The sequence below is a fragment of the Schistocerca americana genome, chromosome 7, assembly GCF_021461395.2.
Source record: "Schistocerca americana isolate TAMUIC-IGC-003095 chromosome 7, iqSchAmer2.1, whole genome shotgun sequence".
Classification (NCBI taxonomy): domain Eukaryota; kingdom Metazoa; phylum Arthropoda; class Insecta; order Orthoptera; family Acrididae; genus Schistocerca; species Schistocerca americana.
This window is the reverse complement of record NC_060125.1, coordinates 159,401,835-159,426,637: the sequence shown is the minus strand read 5'-3', so window position 1 is coordinate 159,426,637 and position 24,803 is coordinate 159,401,835. Positions and strand designations below refer to the sequence as shown.

Here is a 24,803-nt window from a genome sequence, read left to right as displayed (position 1 = left end):
TTCTGACAACCATTTCCAGCAATGTATCAGGATGTTATGATAATCTTTTTCGTTCAAACTTAATTCTCACATCATGTTTCCGTGTGTGATCTTTGACGCTGCATCCAATTCGTCATCCAACTTTTCTTTTTCTACTTGCAGCAAAGTAGATAAATCATCACAGTGTCAGTGTCTTTATTATCAGCATTCCGGACCACAATATTATTGATCAGTCAAGGGGGAAATTCAGTAATAATTCACTATATTGTTGACGGTGTAGAGGACGCTTTACAATCCTTCACAACGTGAACTCACGCCATCACAAAGGACTTCATGTGTCAAAGCAGACCGGTGCTGATCATAATACTCTGTTGCAGAAGCTAAGCTAGGTAATTATGGAATACGAGGCCTGCCAAATAAGTGGATACATTCCTACCTTCATGACCGTCAACAGATCACTCAAATAAAATACAAAGGCAAAAAAACACAAAAAATTGTAATTTTTGCAGTAATGCACAAAACATTACATATGGAGTTCCTCAAGGGTCAGTCCTTGGGCAATTCTTTTCATTCTTTATGTTAATGATTCGTCAGAAAAAATAACTAAAGGAGAACAGTACTTTTTGCAGATGACACAAATATCCTAATCAAATCATGTGTTGAGGAAAGCCTACAAAAAACAACTACAGATATAATATAAAATTTAAAACAATGGTTCAGAACAAACAAGCTAATAATAAATAATGAAAAAACAGTGAGTCAATTTTCCAAATTCATAGAAACTACATCCTGCAAGACCGATTTTTAAAATTGATGGAAAAACTGTCTCATCTGTGAGCGACACAAAATTTTTAGGCATACATATTCAGAAAACCTAAAATGGGAGACACATTTTAATCATGTAAATAAAAAGTTAAACACACTTACGTATGCAGTTAAAATCCTCGCACAAAATACAAGCCGTGTGTCAGTGATCACAATGTACCATGGTAGTATTCACTCATGTCTGATGTACGGAATTACCTTTTGGGGGAACTCCATAGGTACAAACAAAACATTTAGGCTACAGAAAAAAGATTGTTAGAATAATAAACCATGCTAAGTACAGAGACTCCGGGACTAGTGCAGCAGGGGATACAACCCGTCGGCTTTGGACAATGACGTCACAAGTGGCCAATCGAGAAGCGATTCTTCTTAGTGTTGTAGCTCCCTTCAGTGGCTGATAAGTGTTTTTTGGCTTTAAAAAAAAAAAAATCTCACGAGATAGAATAAACAGATCCACTTTATTAAGCAATCAGTAAAGAAACGAAACTGAAACATAACAGCAAAAGCGAAAATGGGAAACTGCTCTCTGGCGGCTTGTGACGTCCTTGTCCAAAGCCGACGGGTTGTATCCCCTGCTGCACTAGACCCGAGACTCCTGTAGACCAATTTTTAAAAATCTCAATATACTGCCTCTTCCCTGCTTATATATGTATGAAATACTGAATTTCACAAAAGGAAGTATTTTAAAAGATGAAAATATCTTCTAGTACAACTCTGATTACCACCCTCATGATACTAGGCAGAAGCATTATTTGCATGTCAATACTGTAAGTACAAACATTTGTAAGAGAGGAGTGTATCATACAGGCACAATGCTGTACAATCACATGCCATCCTATTTGAAACGGATGCAAAATTTACAAAAGTTTAAAGTGAAACTGAAAGAGTACTTGCTTGACCACTGCTTCTATTCTGTTTCTGAGTTTTTATAGTACCAGAAAAGCATAGTGTAACTGCTCAAATATTCTTAACCAATCTATAATTTTATTTCATTGTATTAATTTTGTCATCAATTTCAACATGTACTGAATAATTTTTAATTATTTATCTTTTCAAAATAACAAAGTGTATGATGTTGCATATACTGTACCTACCTGACTTGTTCTACATCTTTTGTGCAAAATATGCATCTAAACACGATTTACAGCACCAATAAAGAAATACAAATGCAATGTGTTTGATCAGGACCGTTTTAGGAGGTGCTGACTTGACCCGCAAAATGCTATGCTAGCAATTCTTTGTCGTAGACCATCTGCAGTTTTGTATATACTACAAACAAAAGTATACGCTTCCATTTGTTTTATCAAAAACCAGCATACACATTCATTCGACTTAGTTTCTCTACTCACTAATAGAACTTGGTATTTGTATGACATGACTGACTGGTTGTGACTCATTAGTCATATAATAAATGCCTGATACATATATGCATTTCGTGAAGTGCCCAGTTTTAGGAGGTTTAGTCAATTATTATTCGCAATTTCGTTATATTTTTGTTTACTTTGGTGGTACTGTCGTTTTACGTTGATGACGCATGCTTTGTTTATTTGTTATCATATCTTCACAATTTTCAAGCTGCTATGTTAGTTTCGTTATTGCTGCCGTGCTGTTAATCTTGGCTGCTCCGCTGTCTGTCTCATTTGTCAAGTCATACCTGTTAAACAATGACTGCACACTAAAATTCGATGGAGATATTCATAACTATGCAACAAGGCAGCAATCTGACCTACATATGATTCAGTCCAGAACTACCTGCTACCAAAAAAGTGTCTTAAATGTTGGGATAAAAATGTATAATAATTTACCCAATGAAATCAAAGCAACAAAGAACCCAAGAGCCTTCACACATAAGTTAAAAAAATATCTCTTGGATCATTGCTTTTATGCAGTTGATCATTTTTTTGAAAGGGGTTAAAAATGTGAAAAATATGATAAATGTTCAATTAGGTCTGAAAATTATATATTGTGCATGTCTATGAAATACACTGGGCTACTTTACTATTACATTTGTATTGGCTGTTTGTATTTTACCACACAACATTTGCATTTACTGATTTGTTAATGAAAGCTAACTTCCTCATTGCAAAATAATGTAAAATCAATTTATTAAATATTACCTGCAAATATGTTCCCTTGACCTATCCAATATCGTATGTAAAACCTTACATCTCTTTGATTTGTATTTACTGTTTTGTTGAAGATAGATAATTTCCTTGCTACAAAATAATGTAAACATCAATTTGTAAAAATTACTGTAAATAGCTCTCTTGACCTATCCAATATCATATGTACAGCTGTACAATACTATGATTGCCTGGATCAATAAAAATACAATACAATACAATACCAAAGAAGAACAACGTTCAGTGATCCGTTTTTTGTGGTCGGAAGGCATATCACGGACCGAAAATCATCGAAGATTTTCGGTACAGTACGGGAACAGTGTTTTGCCACAACGGAGTGTTTACGAATGTATTGTAAAAATTCCGAAACGGTCGCACAAGTGTTATGCACGATGAAGGAGTCGGACGACTGTTTACCGCCACAAATGAAGAAACCATTGAGCGTTCGCGTGAAATCATTCTCTTAGACAGACGATTAACTATTGGCGAAGTGGCACATCGCCTGCAAATTAGTCACAGTTCTGCCTATGAAATCATTCACAACAGACTTGGGTTTCATAAAGTTTGTGCAAGATGGGCTCCAAAACAACTCACACAGTTGCATAAACAAACGCGCTTCGACATCTGGAAAACACATTTGGATCGCTATGTTAACGGAGGGGACCACTTCTTAGACAGGACCATTACTGGTGACGAAACATGGATCCATCATTACGAGCCGGAGAGTAAACGGCAGAGTGTGGAATGGAAACATCCAAATTTGCCGTGCAAGAAAAAGTTCAAGACCCAACTGTCCGCAGGAAAAATGATGCATACGGTTTTTTGGGACGCACAAGGTCCACTACTGGAACATAATGGGGAAAGGGTCATAACAAACAGTGTACGTTACAGTGAGATGCTTATGCCGAGCTAAACGCCTGCAATACGAAGCAAACGCCGAGGATTGCTGTCGAAAGGTGTGTCGTTGCACTACAAGCCCGTCCGCATACTGCTGCCTACACAGCTGAAACGCAACAGAAACTCAAATTTGAAGTAATGGATCATCCTCCATAGAGTCCCGATCTTGCTCCTTCTGATTATCACTTGTTTGGTCCACCCAAACAGGCATTAAGGGGCCGCCCATTTGCCTCGGACGAAGCAGTGAAAGAAGCGGTGCATTCCTGACTCGCAGCTCAACCGAAAACCTTCTTTTATGAGGGCATCAGGAAGCTTGTACAACGATGGACCAAGTGCATTGAAACGCAAGGAGACTATGTCGAAAAACGATGTTCTTGTAAGCTTCCTATTTGATTACAATAAAATTTTATAACTACTTTGCGGATAGTAATTGACGTACCCTCGTACATTTGTCTGTTTTGCCAGTATTTTCATCGGGCTGATATTTTGTCGAGTATTACTACGATTTAAATCATGTAAGCAACCTCATGTAAAGTTGCATTTTCGAAAAAATATTATCGACTACGTCTTTAATGAGTAACGATATGACTAATATAATCAAAGATTAATTGGGCATTATTATGTAAAGAACTGAATAATCGTCGTAACCTTCAAAGTATTGAACTAAGGGATCCCTTCACATTTAATAATATTATCAAAACGGTAATATATTGGCATCTGAGGGGTACACGCAATGTCAACACTACCAATATTGACAAGTCTTTAATTACATTTACGTAGCCTTACTTGATGCACGCCAAGTGCTCGTATTGCTTTCAATAAAAGATCATAATCCTCACTGGTAATTACTTGGCTTATTCTTCCTCCAAAATGTTTCAATATTGCTACTACGTAAAGAGCGTATGTCATCTGGAACTGGCGGTTTTGACAATAGTCGCCATTCAGGTGTTGTCAGAACTCAGCCACTCGGAGTTAGTGTGCCATGTATGTACTGTTTGCTGTTTATGTTATCTGTCCGTATTTGTGTATGTCATTGCTCAGATTCAATTTTTCAAGTTATCTCTTAACACAAGCTGGTTTTGTGAGGACTATACAGACAGTGACTACAACATTATAGTGGTCAATGGCATTGCTTTCTTTGTTAATCTGAAAACAGTAATCCTATTAACTTGCTGATTACACAGCAGTGTACGAAAATGGCTTGTACTTATGAAAGTACGTCATATATTTGCAGTAGCTACTAAAAGATTTGCGAAATATATGTCAGCCTCACCACATTATCACAAAACATAAGTATATTACGTTAATTACCTGAATATATCAACGCAGGATAGCTGTAATCACGGGACAGGTTTCAGTAACAGTTTTGCTATTCGTGTTTGTTGATATTACGGCACTAAACTTAAGGCATTTGTTTGGCCTGCATGTCGCCAGAAATCTAAAAGTTGCACTTCATTCTATCATCTGCTGCGATTGCCTCTCTCAGTAATCTATTTTGCTTCGGTACGTTAAACTGCATCAACATAACCATTTGTCGTAAGATGCAGGGCTCATCCAAAAATAGTTTATTAAATCTTTCGGGTCACTGAATTTACATACGCCAAGTCGCTCCTTTTTTTCAGCCATTCTTGGATGCATTTCCACTTATTCGTTGTTTACTAGCCGTACCGAATATAATTGAGGCACACGCTTTACGTATTCAACATGTAATATTGTGAAGTCGCGTTGCCAACTGACAATTATTGATGGTGTGAAAGCCGCTTTAATATATCGAAGTTTTGACAAACTGTTATTGTAAATAAATAAAAAATTGGAAGTACACAGGCCCCATGTACATTATATGTGGCAAAATTCACTTTCGTTTATACTTTATTTTACTTGTAAGTATCCTACAATACTATACTTTGTTTTTAGAAAATTCTTTTATGTTTAGCTGTTGCAATTGTTAGTTCTGTTGCAGCAACGTGAAAACTTAACGCGTTTCTGAAATCATATGTAAATTCGCAGTATCATTGTGCAACACCGCTCTGATTCAGATCTTTCTCGTCCCACCAAAGAGAAACAACGGCGTAACTACGTTTCTGAGATTCTATTGGTCGGCTGTACTGCGCAGATGTGTGAGATCTCTGGTACTTTCGAGATGCGTCTAGTTGTTGTCTGATGCAAGGCGTATAGCGTCGCGGTAAGCCGCATCGTATAAATGCGGGTTACAAGCCCACTGCGCGCAGTTTGTCAGTGGAAAGCGTGAGGCCTTACGTGCCCTGTGTTTCTGCACTAGTGAGTTACATCGTATACATTATGTTGCGATCATTCGGAAGAGTGATGCCAGCTACTGTAGCTGTTCGTCAAGCGTTGCGGCAGCCTGCCCAGTGCCGCAGTTTCTGGGATTTCAGCAGATCTTCTGATCTTCGGTCCTTGGCACGCGATATGGAGCGGCAGGTTGAGAGACTGGAGAGGGAAATCATGGGCGGTTTTCCCTTCAATAGGTTACGGCCTCGTTACATACCGATATCCGGCACCAGCACTTCACCAAAATCATATCGGTATAACATTGACGTTGAAGGTTTCAAACCAGAAGAAATACAAGTGTCATTGAAGGATCGTTTATTAACGCTCTCGGCGAAGATGGACAGGACATCCGAGGACGGAAGCAGATTTTACCAAGAAATTGTGCGCCAGGTAACAATTCCCGAAAACGTGAAAATTGAAGAGCTGAAGTCTTACATAAATGACGGCGTTCTTTCAATAGAGGCACCTCTTGAGTCTGCCAGCGGACCTAAAGAAATACCAGTCAGTCGCGAAGAGCAGACAAATTAATGAACATTTAAATATTTCAGAAAGTATTCCGTAGTTTGCAAATATGTTCATTTATGTACCATACCATTAAAACTGGCATCGACAAACGCAGCACAGACTTTTAAACGACGCAGCTCAGTCATTTTCAGTTGATATTAATCATTATTGAGAGACTCTCATTGCCTGACAATGAGCGAAATTTTGTATTTCTCTTTCTGTTGTGTTTGTTACTCTTTGGAAAAAACATGCTTTGAAATTTATAGGCAATAATTTGCTAGAATGAAGAAAAAGAAGAGGCTGTTACTACGATCACTCAATTGTTGTGTGTCGTAATGTTCTTTCTGCTGTTCGTTTGTACCTCTAAATAACAGTGGAAGAAGTTTGTGACATGCATGTATGTGTTACTGGCTAAAACAATTAAGACTGACGTAAAAATCTCATTTTGATTTTGATTTTTGCGCCTCTGATGAATGCATTATGGCGAAATTATATGCGTTCACCCTAACCTTGCTAGAAATAATTTAGTTATTTGCCCCTAAATTTACAAGAGAGATTAAGTATGTGTGACTCATTGTGAAATCAATAGTTATCATATACTGTGTTAGTTATGGCTTAACAATGAAACTTGTAAGAATTATTTTGCACTGTTGTAATTCAAATCGTGGAGATAAATTGTGTAGTAGGCCTAATGCTTTTGTGTGAACAAATCGTTGCCATTCTGATGCCTGCCTATTGCTGCACATTTAGAATTGTCAATTTTACTTTTTTATGTTCATTTGCACAAAACTTGTTTGTACATTGCACATTGACTATCAATTGACTATTCTTAAATAAATTTTTTGTATACTGATGATTCAATTTATTGGAGTTGTAAGTTATTCAGATGATATTTTAATTGTGTGTTATTTCATACAAAAAATTACACCCATTCATGAGCTATGGTGGAGTGATTGGAAACCATGATACAGATTCAAAGCAACGGTGGAAAGAATAGATTTACGTGAAAATTAATCAATTATTTGTGTCTCTAAAAGACAATTACTGCTTGTACATTGTTGTTATAGTTTGCAGAGATAAATGTTTTAGCTCTGTGGAGACAGAAAGGGAGAATGAGCTTTAAAGTGATATCTATAATTGAAAAGTTGTTTAGATAGGTCTTCATGTTTTTTAATGGTTGTAAAAGCTTCTTGGTTTCTCAGTGTAGAGATTTTAGATTACTGACATTCACTCACATCAGATATTGGCTAGAAAGAACTGTTCAAAGTTACAGTATATTAATTTTATGCATCCACTTACATTAAGGGAAAACAAATCAAGAATTATAATGTTAAATTTATAATATGTGGAGTATCTATTTGTAATAATTGTATAAATACCTACCTGGCCTCTAGTCACAAATATTAAGAACTCATGGAAGTATATCATCTCTGCTCCAGTGTCATGGCCAACTTCTTTAACTCCTGGAATATTATTTATTAGAACTCCAATAATACACAAGCAGATGTAAGTTCACTGTAGTTAATGCCCAAAATATTTTTGTATAGTCATCTTTTGTCAGTGTTATCTTTAGTCAGTGTAATGCATTAATCATACGGCCGTAGAAAGGTTTAACTATGATGCTTTAGAACTGAGCTTGCCATTGGGTAGTGATATTCTGGTCTTTATTTCCATATTGTGGTACTCGGAAAGAGTGTTTGTCTGTAGGAACAGACAGACAATAAATGTAAACGGACATATAACTGAACAGAAAAGAATATTTATTCACCTTTGAACATGTTTACATGCAGTTGATGTCATCATACAAAATTCACACTTATAGTCCCAACATTACAGTAATTTTACGTGGCTCCTAAACTAATTAGGTTACAAGGAGGCTTAAACAAATACTTGGATTATGCTCTTAGAATAGAGTTGTATGACATTTTTGATGTGATAATTTGTTGGCCTACTTGTGGCTTACTGGTGAATGCAAACCAAGTTACTTAGACATTGAAATGAAGCTAAACATTTTTTAGAAATTTCTGCAATTCAGGAACTTAATGCATGATAGGACAGGTTTATGTGAAGCAAGGGTTTTAAAGCTTGTAAAAATGTTAGTGTCATAATGTGAAGAACCTTGTTCATGATTTGGTATCATTTCCACTCTGTTGAAACATTATAACACATTCCACAGAAATTATCTGAACCATGTAATTGTCTGCTCTCTGAAAGATAACTGTTTTATAATACATGACCTGAGTACTGGAGGAAATAGTAAGCAACAAAGTGCGTGATGTGTAACAGTCACATTTTGCATTGAAAATTATATGTGAACAAAAACAGAAAGAGTATGAATAGCACAAATTCAAATCCCCAACAATCTGATTTTACAAAAAATTGGTACACTGCTTTTTATAGTTTAAGAAAACATTTACTGGGTCAAACAATCATTCATTAGAAATGGCTTAAGAGTATTTGGTGGTTGTTTTGTATGATTAGGCAGGCTATTGATGTGATGTGTGAAAAACTTTTCCAGGAAAAGGCACAGGTAAGTTCACAGGATGTCAGCAGGATAGTTTTTGCTGTGCAACAAGGACTTCATTTGTGAGATTGTATATATTGTTTTCTTTGTAAAGTCGCTTGAGAAACCCATTTTGAGAAGCTATTAACAGGTTCTGTTAGCCACAATGAATCAGTGTCCTATTGTAGACTACTTAAATATATATACATTAAAATGGAGTGCAAGGTATGGAATGGTTGATTTATTTATTCATTTACACACATGCATCATGTTCTGTAAATCTCTTCATGAAGGAGAGTGCTAATCTACTCATAGTGGTAGTTACTTCAAATTATTTTTGCGTTTTAAGAGAAAATTGCTTCCTTGAAAAAAGGCAATGCTCCTCTTGGTGTGCTACTCAGCAGCTATTTCAGTGTAATATTTAAAAAGAAACCATTTATGTTACTTTACATAGATCATTATCAGTTGTTTGTATGGTGACAAAGTCAGGGTCTTTCTCATAAGATATACTTTTGTCATGCTTTTATTCTGTAGGGACAGGTACACCTGGGATGGAAATGTTCTTAAATCAATCTTTGATTCTACTGTAACAGAATCTTTACCTGGCTGCTTTATATTTAACTTCAGCAGGCTCTTTCTATTCCTTGTTCTCCTTTTCACTGCCTTGTCCCATTATGCTAGATGCATTAGTTCTTCCATTTTGCCTGCCTTCTTACTGATATCTTGTAAGGCAAAGACATTCGTTTTGTATTCTCGCAATTTATCATCCAATGCCTTTGCTGTACCTGGTGCATTCAACATATGAACATTCCATGTCTCCATCTGTATATTTTTGTGTCATAATTCCTGTTTGTTGCCATACCCACAAACATATGAATCCGTTTGTGAAGCTTGTTTTGGGTGTTTCGTAATGTATCCCTGTAACAGGGTGTCTTGTTAGCCCAGTCATCAACCTTCAATGTAGAGGACTAGGATTTATGTAACATTTTTTCTCATGGAAGTGATGGGTTCACTCCATCTTCCTCAGTTCCCTTGCCCCATGATTTTCTGTTAGAGGTATCCCTCCATCAGGCTTTTTTTGCTTAACAATACCCACAAGGCAGTTTGGAGGGCTCTTAATCTTCAATCGTGGTTACTCATCATGTCACAAGACCAGCACTGACCTCATGTGGTATTTATTGAGTGTATCACTGCGGCTGAATTCCCTCATTGTTAACTGCATGAAAAAGTAATTGAAAAATAAAATTCAAATACAAACTAAGTACTGTTTCTTCAGAATGTGCAGTCATCACACAGCAAAGTAAGTGAAATTTAAATTATTTTGGGAAGTGAATAAATGTATTTAACACTACCCTTTTCTGTGTGGGATTTAGCATATAGAAAAAAAACTCAGCTTTGTCTTCCTTTAGCCGTATTTTATTCACTATTTTGATGGCTTTTTTATGAACAGTCACATTGTGCCAATATTTTAATCATTTGGTCACAAGAATTGTTTGCGGCTTAATACTGAGTTCACAGTTCATTGGGGAGAGAAGGAATGTAAACAGTGTCATGTGTTTTACCTATAAGTTTTAAATTTGGTGGGTGATTTCATTTGTCAGTATACTACAAGCTGACATACACTATCAGATATATTTGTGCACTCCGTTTTTGACAAATCCATGGTTGCTGAAATTATCCTCACAACCAAACATTGAATTACGTTTGATGAGACAAAACTGTGGTTTTTGCACAACAACATGCAGGAGTCTGTGATCAAGGAAGCTGTTGAATTAAGAATTAGCAAATTAACCAGGACTGTGGCTTTACACTTTTTTGGTGCTTAGAAATGGGTAGTTGATGTTGAAAGACTGCAGAGAAATACACCAAGTTCTGCACTATCCAGCAGGAGTAGTGGCATTGCTGACATCCCTTTATTGCAGACATTTGACGTAGTCTCTGGTATGTTACAGAAAATCTGTAATTTGTGCTTCTGTGAGCATAACATAATTAAATTAACTTGTATATATGAAATTCATAGCAGCATCAGTTACAGTAATCAGCCTATGAGGACGACTGTGAAGGAAATTGTAGAAAGATGGAGTTTCATTTCAAATCCGACACACCAAAATAGAAAAAAAATATTTTATTGAAGAATGTTCTTACATACCTATGAAAATAGTGAAAATTTGTTTACACAGATGATGAATGTAAATATTACATTATAAAGCTTTTTGTAAACCCTCAACAGATTAACAGAAGGAAATGAAAATTTGATTCTATTGGATGAGTTTTATAATTTTTACAAAGAATTCAAAACAGAACACATTTACAGAAACTCTTGTTAACTTTCAACCTGAAACCTTCTGTAGAAATAACAACAGACCCCACAAAAATGATATATATGCTCTTGAAATGCAGCACAGAAATGACAAACACAGGCTTTTGGACCTGTACAGTCTAGAATCTAAATATTGCTTACTGAGGAGAAGAAGAGTAGCAGAAGCCAACTGTAAATAAGTTTCAGTCTTAACTGAGAAAAGAAAGTAGTAATGAATGCAGAATGCAAGTAATTTACTATAGGTAAGATGGCGTAAGAAGATCCTCGACAGCTTACAACACTGTTGCCAGCTTTCAGCTGTGAATTGCTGATGGCTGCAGGTGAAATCAGTAGATATTTACAGAGCTGCGACAACACTGAGGTGCTGCCTCAGAGACATTCACAAAGTCGTTTTATGTTATTGGCTTAGGTAGACTCGCAAAGCTGCCATGCCCAGCTCACTGCAACTGTCAGGCATGAGTTACACCTGCCTCCTGTTGAGTGATGCCCCACCTGGTTGTACAATACCAATAATTCTGCCAGATACTAAATCTCCCCCGCCCCCCACATAAGATGGCAGTCTCTCTCTCAGTTAATTACAGGAAAACTATCAAATGGATTGGTCTTATGTTTTGTAAGTATAATTCTCTAAACATTGTGGAACTTGAAAATGAAGTATAACTGATATCTTGTTACTCAACCCAAAATTATTAGAAAATATTGTACAATATGATTGATATGCAGAAGGAGTGTAGGGTCTGACCAGGATATTGCAGAGATTTGGGATGTAGGGGCACAGGGAAACAAAAATTTATACAAGGTAATTTGGGCAATATATCAGTCAGAATGTATCTCATTTTCTGGGTGAGAATTTAGGAAGTCATAATCCTTTTAAAATAGCTGATTAATACATTCAAGAACAGGATAGTATGGAGTGACAAGAAATTTACTCCAAAGCTTTTTTTTGGAGGGATCACCAGCACTGTGATTGAATGTGATTGCCCAGGAAAGTTGCTTTTGAACTAGAGTAGTGGGATGATTATGAACAGTGAAGACTTAGGTGAGAATGGTAGTGTACTGTTGTAAAAAGTCTTCAACTGAACAAATATGTTTGCCTCAAATGCTATGGGTGTACAGGAGGAAACATTTGACATGAAAATATGGCAAATGTCAAAATTTAAGCGATAGTGCAGTTGTTCATTTGTGGGTTTAATGTAAACAGAAGTGTATATCTCAGTAAGGATGAGGTTGTCATAAAGAAAAGTGTCATGAGACATGGAATAAGACCAAGTGGGAGAATATGCTTCGAGATTTCGAAAATTTTAACAGGTCTACCTCACTATGAGTCGATATGGCAAAGATGTCATCAATTGATGAGATCAACATCGAGCACCAATTGATAATAGAAACAATGAACAAATTATACAAATTGTTGTCTTTGTCTTTCTGTTTTCCTGTATGACATGGTGTGGTATATCTGTAATGTTAAGCACTCTGTGACTATTTTATATGTAATCACTTCAATAAACTGTCTAATTCATGACAACAGCATCTGAATATTATCCTGCATACTCACCACTGCCAAATGCCCACATACCTAAACCAGAACAGGGGCTGAAGATTTATGGATCACAGGGAAGCACCCTCCAAGAGACCCATGGAAAGGCCGACTCAGGAAGGAACCATCCTGTTAGCTGTGGCCATACCCATGATCTGTTTATATGTCTGCCCCTGATTTGGTTTAGACACATTGATGATATCTTTGCCAAACAGGCTCATGGTGAGGGCTGACCTGCTGAAATTTTTAGAATCTCCTAATTAAATTTCACATGGTTCTATTCCAAATCTCATGCCACCATCCATGATGTTGACCGCACCTTCACTGAGGATCAACTACATATTTATGTTCACATTAAACATACAAACACTAGTACTTCAATTTTACAGTTGTCATCTTTTCTTTGTCATCAGACATTCTGTCCCATGAAGCATTGGCATTTGATTCAAATGTATTTGTTCAGATGCAGATCCTTCATAGCAACACACCACCATTCTCAACTCTGCCTTCCCTGTAAATAATTGTTTCACAAACTCAGTTCAATAGCAGATTTCTCAGGCCACGAAAACCAATCCTGGTACTCCAAAAAACAACTTAGGAATACATCTCTTGTTACTCAGTACCATCCTGGTCTTGAAACTGTTAATTAGCTACTTGACAGGGCCATGACTTACTAAAATCCTGCCCTGAAATGAGGTCCATTCTGTCTGATATTTTGCCCTCCTCATCTAGAACAGCTTGTTGTTGCCCTCTAATATCTGCAATATCTTGATTAGACACCATTATCCTTTTGCACCAATTTTCCTACTCTAATGTTCCTACCCCTGAACCAACCCCATTATAAGACTTGTCCAATGCATCCTCCGGTGAGATCTTGACATGTGGAATAATCGAGTGTACTGCTGGATGTTTGTGTTGCTCTGGCACAATATTTCGGCCATGTAACTCATTACCTTCTTCAGGTGCTACCTGAGTCTCAGGTAGCACCTGAAGAATGCAACGAGTTACGTGGCCGAAATATTGTGCCAGAACGACACAAACATCCAGCAGTAGATCCGATTATTCCACACATCCTCCTATAACTGGTGAAACATGTACTATCGGTGCAAGAGCCACCTGTGAAATAATAAGTCATGTACCAACTTTTACGTAAATAGTGTTCAACCTTTTACGTTGGGCACGGCTATCTTCAAGTTATCATTAAGACTGAATGGGCATAGGCAGAGGGTGAATAATGTCAACACTCAGAATTCTGTTGTAGAATAAACTCTACAACATGGCAATCATGATATCAGTGCCTGTTTCACTACACATGGCATTTGCCTTCTCCCTCCTGACACCAGTTTTTCAGAAATTTGCAGATGGGAACTGCCTGTACTACATGTGCTTGGTTCTTGGAAACCGCTTGACCTATATGTACAATAATTTGTGTTGTCTCAGCATTGTTTTTCAGTAACTATTCCTTTTCTTTGCTCCCTTTTATCTTTTATTTTCTTACTGATTGGTGTCCTTATGCGAGCTGACACAACAAGATAAGGCTCCAGATAGACACAAAACAAGACTCACTTTATTCTGAATGACTGTTGCTAGAACTGGATGACAAAATGTCAAGAAGGAGAGTAATATATCTGAAGCAAACCACAATTAGTGTGGAGTTTTGACAGTACAGTTTGCAAGTCAAGGTAAACCATGCCTAGGGTGGCTGTCCGAGTTTAATATAGAAAAGCCAGTGAACCAGCGATTACCAAATTGTGGTGCCTGAGTCCTGAGAGACCGAGGTTGGCAGCAGAGGTTCATTGTTGACTGGCAGGCTGCCCCTAGAAGCTGCAAAAGTGGAGGTGTCCATAATGGTGTCAATGAACCGGCAGACATCAAGTCCGAGTGCCAGAGTCTGCAGGGAGCATAATCAGTGAGATGGAGGCTTGTTATTGACTGGCTGGCTGCTCATGGGGACAGCACAGGCAAAGTTGTCCTGGATTGGTGATTGGAAGTTGTTCTTGGTTTGTTGGCTGGAGACTTCACCTTGGTTTGGCTGTGGAATCCAAACTGCTGTGTCAGGGCCACATGGTAGCCTAAATATTGTGCTGGCAGTGGAATACAACATGGGCTACTTGTGGGCACTTGACATTGTGGATACATAAGGAAAAGACAGACTGCTTCTCAGTGTAAAGATGACTTGTTGAGTTTGCAGACAGCCCCAATAAAAATATGGCCTTCTTTAGAAAAGGAAACATGCACACATCCATTCACACAAGCAAGCACACATCACACACACATGACTGCTATCTCTAGCAGCTTGGACCAGAAAGCAACCATCACTGACTCAACGTCCATTCAATCTCTTCTTTCCTCTGTTTATTCACTGCCTTCCAAGCCTCACATACTTCTGAGCCACATTGTATCAATGATCCCATACATGCACAACATATGGCTACATGACAGTGCAGATTGTTGATGCAGCATCTGATGCCCCAAATTCTTCCTATCGATAATTATAATAATTCCTAGTGATCCTACTTCCTCCCTCATCCTTGTGTATTTCTGCATCTTATTTTCCACACCTACGAGTGCCACTTCTACATGACAGTTTCATTCCAGCCCAAACTGCTGGAGATGGCAGTGGCCTTGTGTGTGTGTGTGTGTGTGTGTGTGTGTGTGTGTGCAACCCTCTGGACCAGCCTGTTATGTTGGTGGACTACATGTGTGGCTACAGCAGCAGAAGCCACTGGCTCTGGAAGCTCTCATGTCTCCACACTTTTTATGTATTTTTTTCATGCTGCTGATTGGTGAGTAGATTTTTTTATTTATCCATGTTATATTTTCAAATGCTGACTATTTTTGAAACTTCCTGGCAGATTAAAACTGTGTGCCAGACTGAGACTTGAACTTGGGACCCTTGCCTTGTCAATAGAAACATTGATTCTCTTGTAGGATTCTACTTCTGACAGACACAATAACAGTGTGCAAGGGAGTTTTGAAAAAGGAAAAGTCTTTGACAATCATCAGATGGTGAGCAATACTGTACACAATCTGCATGACTGGTGGGTGCAACAGTTAAAAGTAGCACTTAGTGGAAAATGTTAAGACATTGCTAGTTGCAGCCTATATGAGAAGTTTTTTTCTATTTTCTTTCTTGCTTTCTTTCTTTTCTCACAGTTGACACAAATTTCTGGTGATATATCATAGTGTTTATTTTGTTCTATAATGTAATGAGTAACTGTTTGTTGAAAATAATAGTATACAACTGATATTATCTCCATTTTGGACATTGGTAATTAGGTTTTCTTGTCTGCTGAATATGTAAAATATTTTGATTCTTCATTTATCATTTATTGCATTAATTTTGATTGGAATGAATTTGTAAAGTTAAATGTATACTGAGATATTGTATGAGCAGAGCAAGAGTGACCAGAATATTGATTGTGGGGGTCAAGCAGTGTGAGTAGAGCATGTGTTGCACTCATGTTTTGTAGTGAGAAGGCAGAAGGAAGTTAAAAGTGTGCTGACTATGTCATGTCGTGAAACAATCGGTGGGAATGAAGCTGATTAATGATGAGATGCATTTCTGCTCCTTCCTGTAATGGAATGTAAAAACATTTAAAGTGGACAGAGAAGCTAGACTGTGTAAAAACACTAAATGAACTGTGTCGGGTAAGTACAACAATGTAGCTGTGGACAGATGACATCGTAGTTACAATGTTCTGGAAAGAACTATGTTCGCTGTGACTGTGTCGTGTGCATTTTAAATACTTTATTGTTTCAATGCATATTCACACTGTTGCTGACTACTATGTGCATGAACCGTTAATTGTGCCACAGGCGTATAGAAACTGTTCATTATGAGTATGCATGTTAGAACCAGCCGTGGCCAGTTCATGGTCAATTTAGTGGTGTGGTAAATGAATAGACTGTAATTCCACAATTGAAATAACTTTAAAACCCTTTACTAAACTGTGTTACTTCAGTGTTGTGCATGAGAGACATGACAAATCGCTCGTGCAAAGCTGAATGTTGGCAACAACTGTAACAATGTCCAACTATCCACTGGCCTATAATATGCAACTGACGAAATCGTGGCTGAGTGGAAAGTAAAATTCCACATGAGATAAATCATTTGCAGCATCTACATACGAAGGAGCTGATTTCAACACGCTGCTTGCAACAATAAGCTGCTGATGACATTGCACTTCACCGCCTGCATCATAACGGATAAGGATAACTACTTTAGCTCTTGTCAAAGACTAAAAAAACTATTAAAATTGTGAACTTCCTATTTTGAACGAAAATAATCTTTAATTTGCTTCTTTTGTAACATATATGTTATGTTACTGAAATTTTGTTATTAATGTAGACGTTGCTGACCTCCATCTGTGTAGTTGTTTCCAATCCTATGCCTATTTCTCTCATTCATAATTTTAGTGCTTCTGCCACCACCTGCTATTTTAAGTATCTTTTGGGTGAGTGTGAAACATGTGTGCACCATAATTTCCGTGAGGAAATTTAATTTGCTGTTATGTAGGCATTGTATTTGTTCAAATTGTGACATCCTTTATTAGTCGGAATGTAACAGCCAATGACAGCAGAGCTGCTTACACCTGATTGGCACAATATATGCAGACTGAGCACTGTGTTGTCACTTAGAAGTAATTGACCTACTGCCACGTCATCGTAACCATGTATGCATGCAGTTGTACTGTACTTAACTGTGTACTCATAAACTTTTGTTTGCAGAAATCAGAGAGTATTTTTTTACACACCACATTAGATTTGCAATGAGCAGGATTGACTCAGTGTTTTATGGTAGTTTGACGAAAATTTAGTGGTAGGACTGAATCACAATCACTACATATGGCTTGATTCATACCTGAACTAGATAACATAACAGGTTAGGTCTTAATTTTGTTAGTCATGTGTAGCTGGGTCACTACACACTCCATACACGAGTCACCCTCATAACCAATTTTTTCTTCAGAAATCTTTTGTTGATGCCTTCTCAATATTTGCATTTCTTCCTCTGTCACAGCCTGTAGATAATTCCTAAGAGAAAAGCTTATGGATGCAGTTGCTGGTTACTTTTCTCAGTATTGCAAAGAACAAAATGTAAAGAATTCAGCTGTTAACTTGGTTCTGATAGCATATATTTTGACATCTTTGGGACAATCTCTCCTTGATCACTGAAAGGGATCATGCTCTTTTCAAGAGGGGTAAAAAATGTACCTACGACTGCCACCAAAATGGGAAAATGGTCGATAGTCTCTGCATCAGGCATAAGGAAATGCAGCCATTCTTGACAAATCTCGACAAGGATGTTTTCTCGGGTTATCTCCTGAGTCAAGGTGTCATTCTGCAGCAACATTTTGATAAATTTGCAACGCGTCGTCTTTAGATGAAGTGTTGGGTTAATGTGGATGGTGTGTCTTTATAATTGGTGGACCAAAGGCTCCTCTGCCTTGTCTGCAACAGGCATGCCAGTCATTCACCTCCAGAAGGGGAATCATGTACAGTGATGGGGATAGCCATGGACAGTGGTGGTGGAGTAGGGGGGGGGGGGGGGGGAATTCACAATTTGCTGGAGGGTCCAGGCACTATCCCGGTTGACAAGGTCATCATGGACCCATTATCTCCACTGTCTCTTTGATGATCAAGTCCCAGAACCTGTTTCCATGGCTGTGCACCTTGATCTGTTCAAAGTTAAATATATGATCTTTGTTGAGGCTCTGCACTACAACTACAGGTTTTTTTAATTTGGCCACTTCTCACATTTTCTAAGTGGCGCTGAAAAGTGCAATGCTGCATCTGGCCAATGTATTGTTAACACATTCACAACTGATGCTATAGACTCCAGGTGCCTGTAGTCCTAATTCGTCTTTCACTGAGTCAAGAACATTTTTAATTTTAGCTGTTGAATGGATAATGATTCTGATTTTAGTCTCCTCCAAAATCATGGCAATCTTGGCTGTGGGTGGTCCAGCATGTAGAAGGAATGCCAGATGCTTTGCATCTTCTTCTGGATCACCTACATTCTTCTTCTTGTTTGGCTGGAGAGCATGTCTTATCTGTGTCTTCCAGTAGCCATTCCTGTGAAAGATTTCCCGAAGCTACAGGAATTTAGGTACAGGTCCATGTGCATCTTTTTTTCTGTAGAGAGAATGTCTCAGTGTGCCATCAGTTTTCTCCTTTATCGGGATATTGAGGAAAGGTAGGCATCTACCTCCATAGTGAACTTTATATTCTCCTGGCCAAACCATGAATATGTCATTCACGTACTGGCAGAACACATCTGGTTTCAGGAATGCAGTTTCAAGAGCGATTTCCTTGAAGTGAATTGTGATGCCTGGCACTAGGGGGGATCTCGTGGCAACTCCATGTAACTGTTGGTAGAACTTTCCACCACAATGGAAATAGGTGGTAGTGAGTGTGTGGTGGAACAATTCTACAGTGTCATGGGCAAAGTGGCTCCCCAGAATGTCAAGGAATCATCTAGGGGTACGTGTGTGAAAGGAAACATGACAGCCAAGCTGACCAGGAGGTCACCCCTGTCCAGATACATTTCTTGAAACACCTTCACAGACTCCATTGATTTTTTGACATGGTGTGAACAGTGACTCATAAGAGCCTTTAGTAGTTGGACTTAGTGGAACTCCCTTCTTGTGTATCGCTGGGAGGCCATACAACTGTGGTGATAACAGTGCTCTGGAGGACATGCCTCTGACCATATTCTTGTCCATTCCTGAGTTGTGTAGGGGTGAAATGGTCTTCCTTGTCGTCACTGTTGTAGGATCCTTTTCTACTTGCTTGTAGGATGGATTTTGTAATTGCATCACGCATCACAATCTTCTCCCAGTAACCAACTGATTGTAGCAGTACCATTACATTGCCTTTATCAACTACTAGGATGACTGTGTCTTCATCTTTTCAGAGGTAACATATTGCCCTGTGCTCTGCCAGAGAGATGTTAGTTTTCAATATTTTTGCTTTGTCAAGGATCCTGCGGGTCTCTCTCCTCACCTCTTTGGTAGTATCAGAGGGTAGTTGCAAAATGGCTTGTTCAATGCTGCATTCCTTCCTTATGCTGGACCACCTATGGCCAAGACTGCCAGGATTTTGGAGAAAAATATCAGAACCTTTTTCTGTTTATCAGCTAAATTCAGAAATATGCTCAGCTCAGTGGAAGACAAATTAGGACTAAGACACCTGGAGTCTATAGCATCAGTTGCAAGAAAACAATACATTGGCTAAACACAGCACCACTTAGAACATGTGAGAAGTGTTTGCCTTGGCCAAATGGACAAATCTACAGTTATAGTGCACAGCCTCAGTGAAGGTCATATGTTTAACTTTGAACAGACCAAGGTGCTGTGCTAAGCAAATGGGTTATGGCATTTGATCACCAAAGAGGCAGTGGACGATTACCTTGTCAACTGGGATAGCAGTTTCCAGCTGAGCTCTGCATGGGTTGCAGCAGTTGCAAGAATATGCCAAGAGTGTTCTCTGATGTGAAGGTGATGAAGGCAGCAGATGGAATAGACAGGTAGCACCAGGACATGATGCCTGGACCCTCCAGCACACTGTGAGTTCGCACCCACCACTGTCCACAGCTCTCCGTGCTACTGTCCATGACACTCCATCTCGAGGCCCACAATTGGCACAGACATTGCAGATGAGGCAGAAGAACCTTTGGTCCAGTAGCTGTCAAGGCACACAATGATCAGGAACCCGACACTTTGCCTGCAGATGATGAGTAGAAAACTTCTCAAAATGTTGCCACAGAACAATGCCTTGACTCAGATGGAAACTTCATCATCTAGGGCAAGTATTTCCTGTATGACCATGGGTTGGAAACAAGCAGGTGGTGAGCTGGAACGAAATTTTCACTCTGCAGTGCAGTGTGTGCTACTATGAAACTTCCTGGCAGATTAAAAATGTATGCCATACTGAGACTCGAACGTGGGACCTTTGCCTTTCATGGGCAAGTGCTCTACCAACTGAGCTACCCAAGCATTACTCACAACCCATCCTCACAGCTTTACTTCTGCCAGAACCTTGTCTTGTACCTTCCAAACTCCACAGATGTTTTCCTGCAAAACTTGCAAGAGTAGCACTCCTAGAAAAAATGTGAGCTGGTTGTTCAATAGCTGGAGCCTTAGCCGACACAACCTTGGTAAGATCGATTCTGAAGATTCACTCTCTGGATTAGTAACTATCCCTGTGCTACAGATGCAGCAACAGTGATGCAGCTACAGTGAGAAGTGACAAAGGCAGATCAAAATATATTGTACATATCTTCATCCGTCTAGATTCAATGTACTATTCCTGTGCATTGTTTGAAAGTATTAGTTTGGTTTGAAAGTATTAGTATTTTCTGAAGCATCTCAGGGAATTCTGAAAATATTCTTTTCAAGTGCTTGAAAAGAATAATGAGAAATGCTACAGGGATTTGATCCTCATATAGCATGACATGCCATTGATGCACCTGAAATGCCATAGATGGACAAGGTTTTATTGTTTGATTAATGAGACCAGAATTGTATGACAGCAGTTTGGTAGCAGTTTGTCAGATGTAGTGACTTCTAGTACCTAAAGACAAGCCCAAAGCCATATCACAGAGTCAGCGATACCAAATTACTCTGAGTTCAAAAACAGTTTTCATATGGTTTCACTAATGGGTCCAGCATTTTGGTATGGTTTAGAGCAAGTACTAGCCACAGACATTGCAGTATACACAAATGGGAAACAAAGTTTGTTGTTGTTGTTGTGGTCTTCAGTCCTGAGACTGGTTTGATGCAGCTCTCCATGCTACTCTATCCTGTGCAAGCTTCTTCATCTCCCACTACCTACTGCAACCTACATCCTTCTGAATCTGCTTGGTGTATTCATCTCTTGGTCTCCCTCTACGATTTTTACCCTCCACGCTGCCCTCCAATACTAAATTGGTGATCCCTTGATGCCTCAGAACATGTCCTACCAACCGATCCCTTCTTCTTGTCAAGTTGTGCCACAAACTTCTCTTCTCCCCAATCCTATTCAACACCTCCTCATTAGTTATGTGATCTACCCATCCGATCTTCAGCATTCTTCTGTAGCACCACATTTCGAAAGCTTCTATTCTCTTCTTGTCCAAACTATTTATCGTCCATGTTTCACTTCCATACATGGCTACACTCCATACAAATACTTTCAGAAACGACTTCCTGACACTTAAATCTGTACTCGATGTTAACAAATTTCTCTTCTTCAGAAACGCTTTCCTTCCCATAGCCAGTCTACATTTTATATCCTCTCTACTTCGACCATCATCAGTTATTTTGCTCCCCAAATAGCAAAACTCCTTTACTACTTTAAGTTTGTAAATGCTTGTATTAATGCATCTAACTCTCCAGTATCTTCATCTTGTTCCTAAGTTACTGTAGAATATAAACAGGATCTCAGTGCAGTACTCACATCAGTGAATGTCTCACAATAAAATGTCAGATACAAAGAAAATATATCTCTTTCTTTTGATGCTTTCTTGAGAAAAAAAAAAATGGTTCTCTGTTTCTGTAATGTAGATGGTCCCATGTATCCACAGATTTTTTCTAGTTTGTTCAATAAAGATGTATTATTAGCTCTCAACACTGCAGCAGTACAGAGGGAGAAAAACATCAATCTTACAAAGATAATGCGTAAGTTGGTTGAGTTGATGCATTGTTGTAACTCTGGTCAACTTTCTCTGGATTCTATCAAATCAAGGCCTCCAACAAAATGAGTATGTAAACCTACTCACAATGGTTGCAACCCACATCAGGCATTTACTTACCCGGATTTGAAAGCATCTGACCACATCCCTAAAATTTAAGTGAAGGCACATAATCTATGAAAAGAAGAGTGCCCCCAGAAAATACTTTTTTATGGATTCAATGTTCAACATATCATTTTTTTGGATTCAGCATGTGAAAGTTGATGTCTAATGTCAGTTATGAAAAATGCATATCCTTCATGGAAACTTCCCATCACCTTTACAGGATAGGTGTTAGGGACATCTGAAATTGCCCATCAGAAAGTGATTCAAATTACATATTCATGTGATTGCTATGGTGATCATCAGGTTACGTCGTGCAAGAAACTAATCAAATTGAAACACTAATTACCATCTAACACCACCAGTATGCCCACATCAGAGAATGTGAAAACTTAACAAAATACTCATTGACTTTTTAAGAAATTGTAGTGTACATATATTATTACCAGTTACTATGAGATACGTACCACATCTATTAACATAAATTTATCATCAGATGAATGTAATGAGTTATCTCAAACAAAATCCCAAGAACATTGATCATGTGAAGCCCAACTTTTCTCACACGGCACACTGAAAGCCATGATTCAGAGCAATCACATAGACACAGTATTTCTTGATTTGCAAAAAGCATTTGGGTCAGTATCACATGGATACTTATTGATGAAAATGTGAATGTATTGGGTGCCAAACAAGGTAGTGTCATTAACAGGTGTAGAAATAACTTTAAAAGTGTTCCAAGGAAGTATTTTGGGGACCCTGGCTGTTCATGCTGCATATTTAATGAGGTATCAAATAGTTCAAATGGCTCTGAGCCCCTAGAACTTAGAACTACTTAAACCTAACTAACCTAAGGACATCACACACAACCATGCCTGATGCAGGATTCGAACCTGCAACTGTAGCGGTCGCACGGTACCAGACTGAAGTGCCTATAACGGCTCGGCCACAATGGCCGGCAATGAGGTATCAGATAATGATAATAGTAACTTAAGACTTAATGCAGATGATGCAATTGTTTTGCTGCAGCTTGTGATGTAACAACATAAAAGTGATGTTGTTATTCAATTGAAAAGTTGGAGTTTGAGATTTAGCTTACTGTTTTATCAATCACAAGTGGCATAAGAATCATGGATTGACCATTGTCATAAAATATTGCATTATGAAATGTGAATAGTCTTTACTTGCAGTTTCTCGTGGCTTGAAGCAGTCACAGCTAGCGTGCTATTGATTAAGAAATTGCATTATCATCTTTCTAATTACTTCATGATCATAGGTATGATCATACCCGGTTGTGAAGTTATTGTAATGACAAAACAATTTCCTAAGGGACCAGAAAGTTCTTAAGGGCGCAAAAACAACTGTAACATCACACAAAAGGGAAATTCAGTATTAAAGCTGATGCAAGAAGACGATAAAACAGTTTTATTTTTATCAATGTAACACGCACATTGGACTGCTGATCTTGGTGTCTGTAATCTTAGCAAAATGCATAATTAAAATGAAAATAACACTGAGGAGATGATAGGAATGAGCACTGCTAACTGATTCAATATTTCCAGAACATACATTTATTATAACTGAAACATATATCGTACCTTAAGCTTAGTACTACAATGACGGTAGATTTTGATGGCCGTTTCATGTCCATTGAGCGCTGTTTTATACAGCCATTGTCCTTTTGAGTCACCCGTGCATCGTCACGATAAGTTATAACAGTTCTTCTTTTTTTTACACGTCACTCAAACTTAAACGTAACTCGTTTTTATACATTTAGTAAAAATTAGATCAGACTGCCACAAATCTGCATCTGTCTTACTTAAGAAAAACAGTACAAGTCTTTAGTGCTCAAGGCGTCATTTGTTCTCCAGCGAACAAAATAGTGAAGGATTGCATATCTATCCGTATTTTTCTGTTTATATTGCCACCCAAAGACGACGAATTACATTATTTAGGAAATTCCACTGTCACTATACGACGACTTATTACACATTAATCATTCTTTATAAACAAGTATATGCCTTCTGGCTGAAAGTAGTAACTATTTG

At 38.2% G+C, this 24,803-nt stretch overlaps 1 long non-coding RNA gene across 1 annotated transcript in view; it reads left to right on the top strand.

Annotated features, from left to right (window-relative positions):
* The first annotated feature begins 4,767 nt into the window (after positions 1–4,767).
* LOC124621942 overlaps positions 4,768–24,803 on the top strand; it is an 84,583-nt gene continuing 64,547 nt past the window's right edge. Inside the window, exon 1 of the long non-coding RNA XR_006980589.1 lies at positions 4,768–4,808. This is a non-coding gene — a long non-coding RNA (uncharacterized LOC124621942). The remainder of the gene's footprint in view (positions 4,809–24,803) is intronic.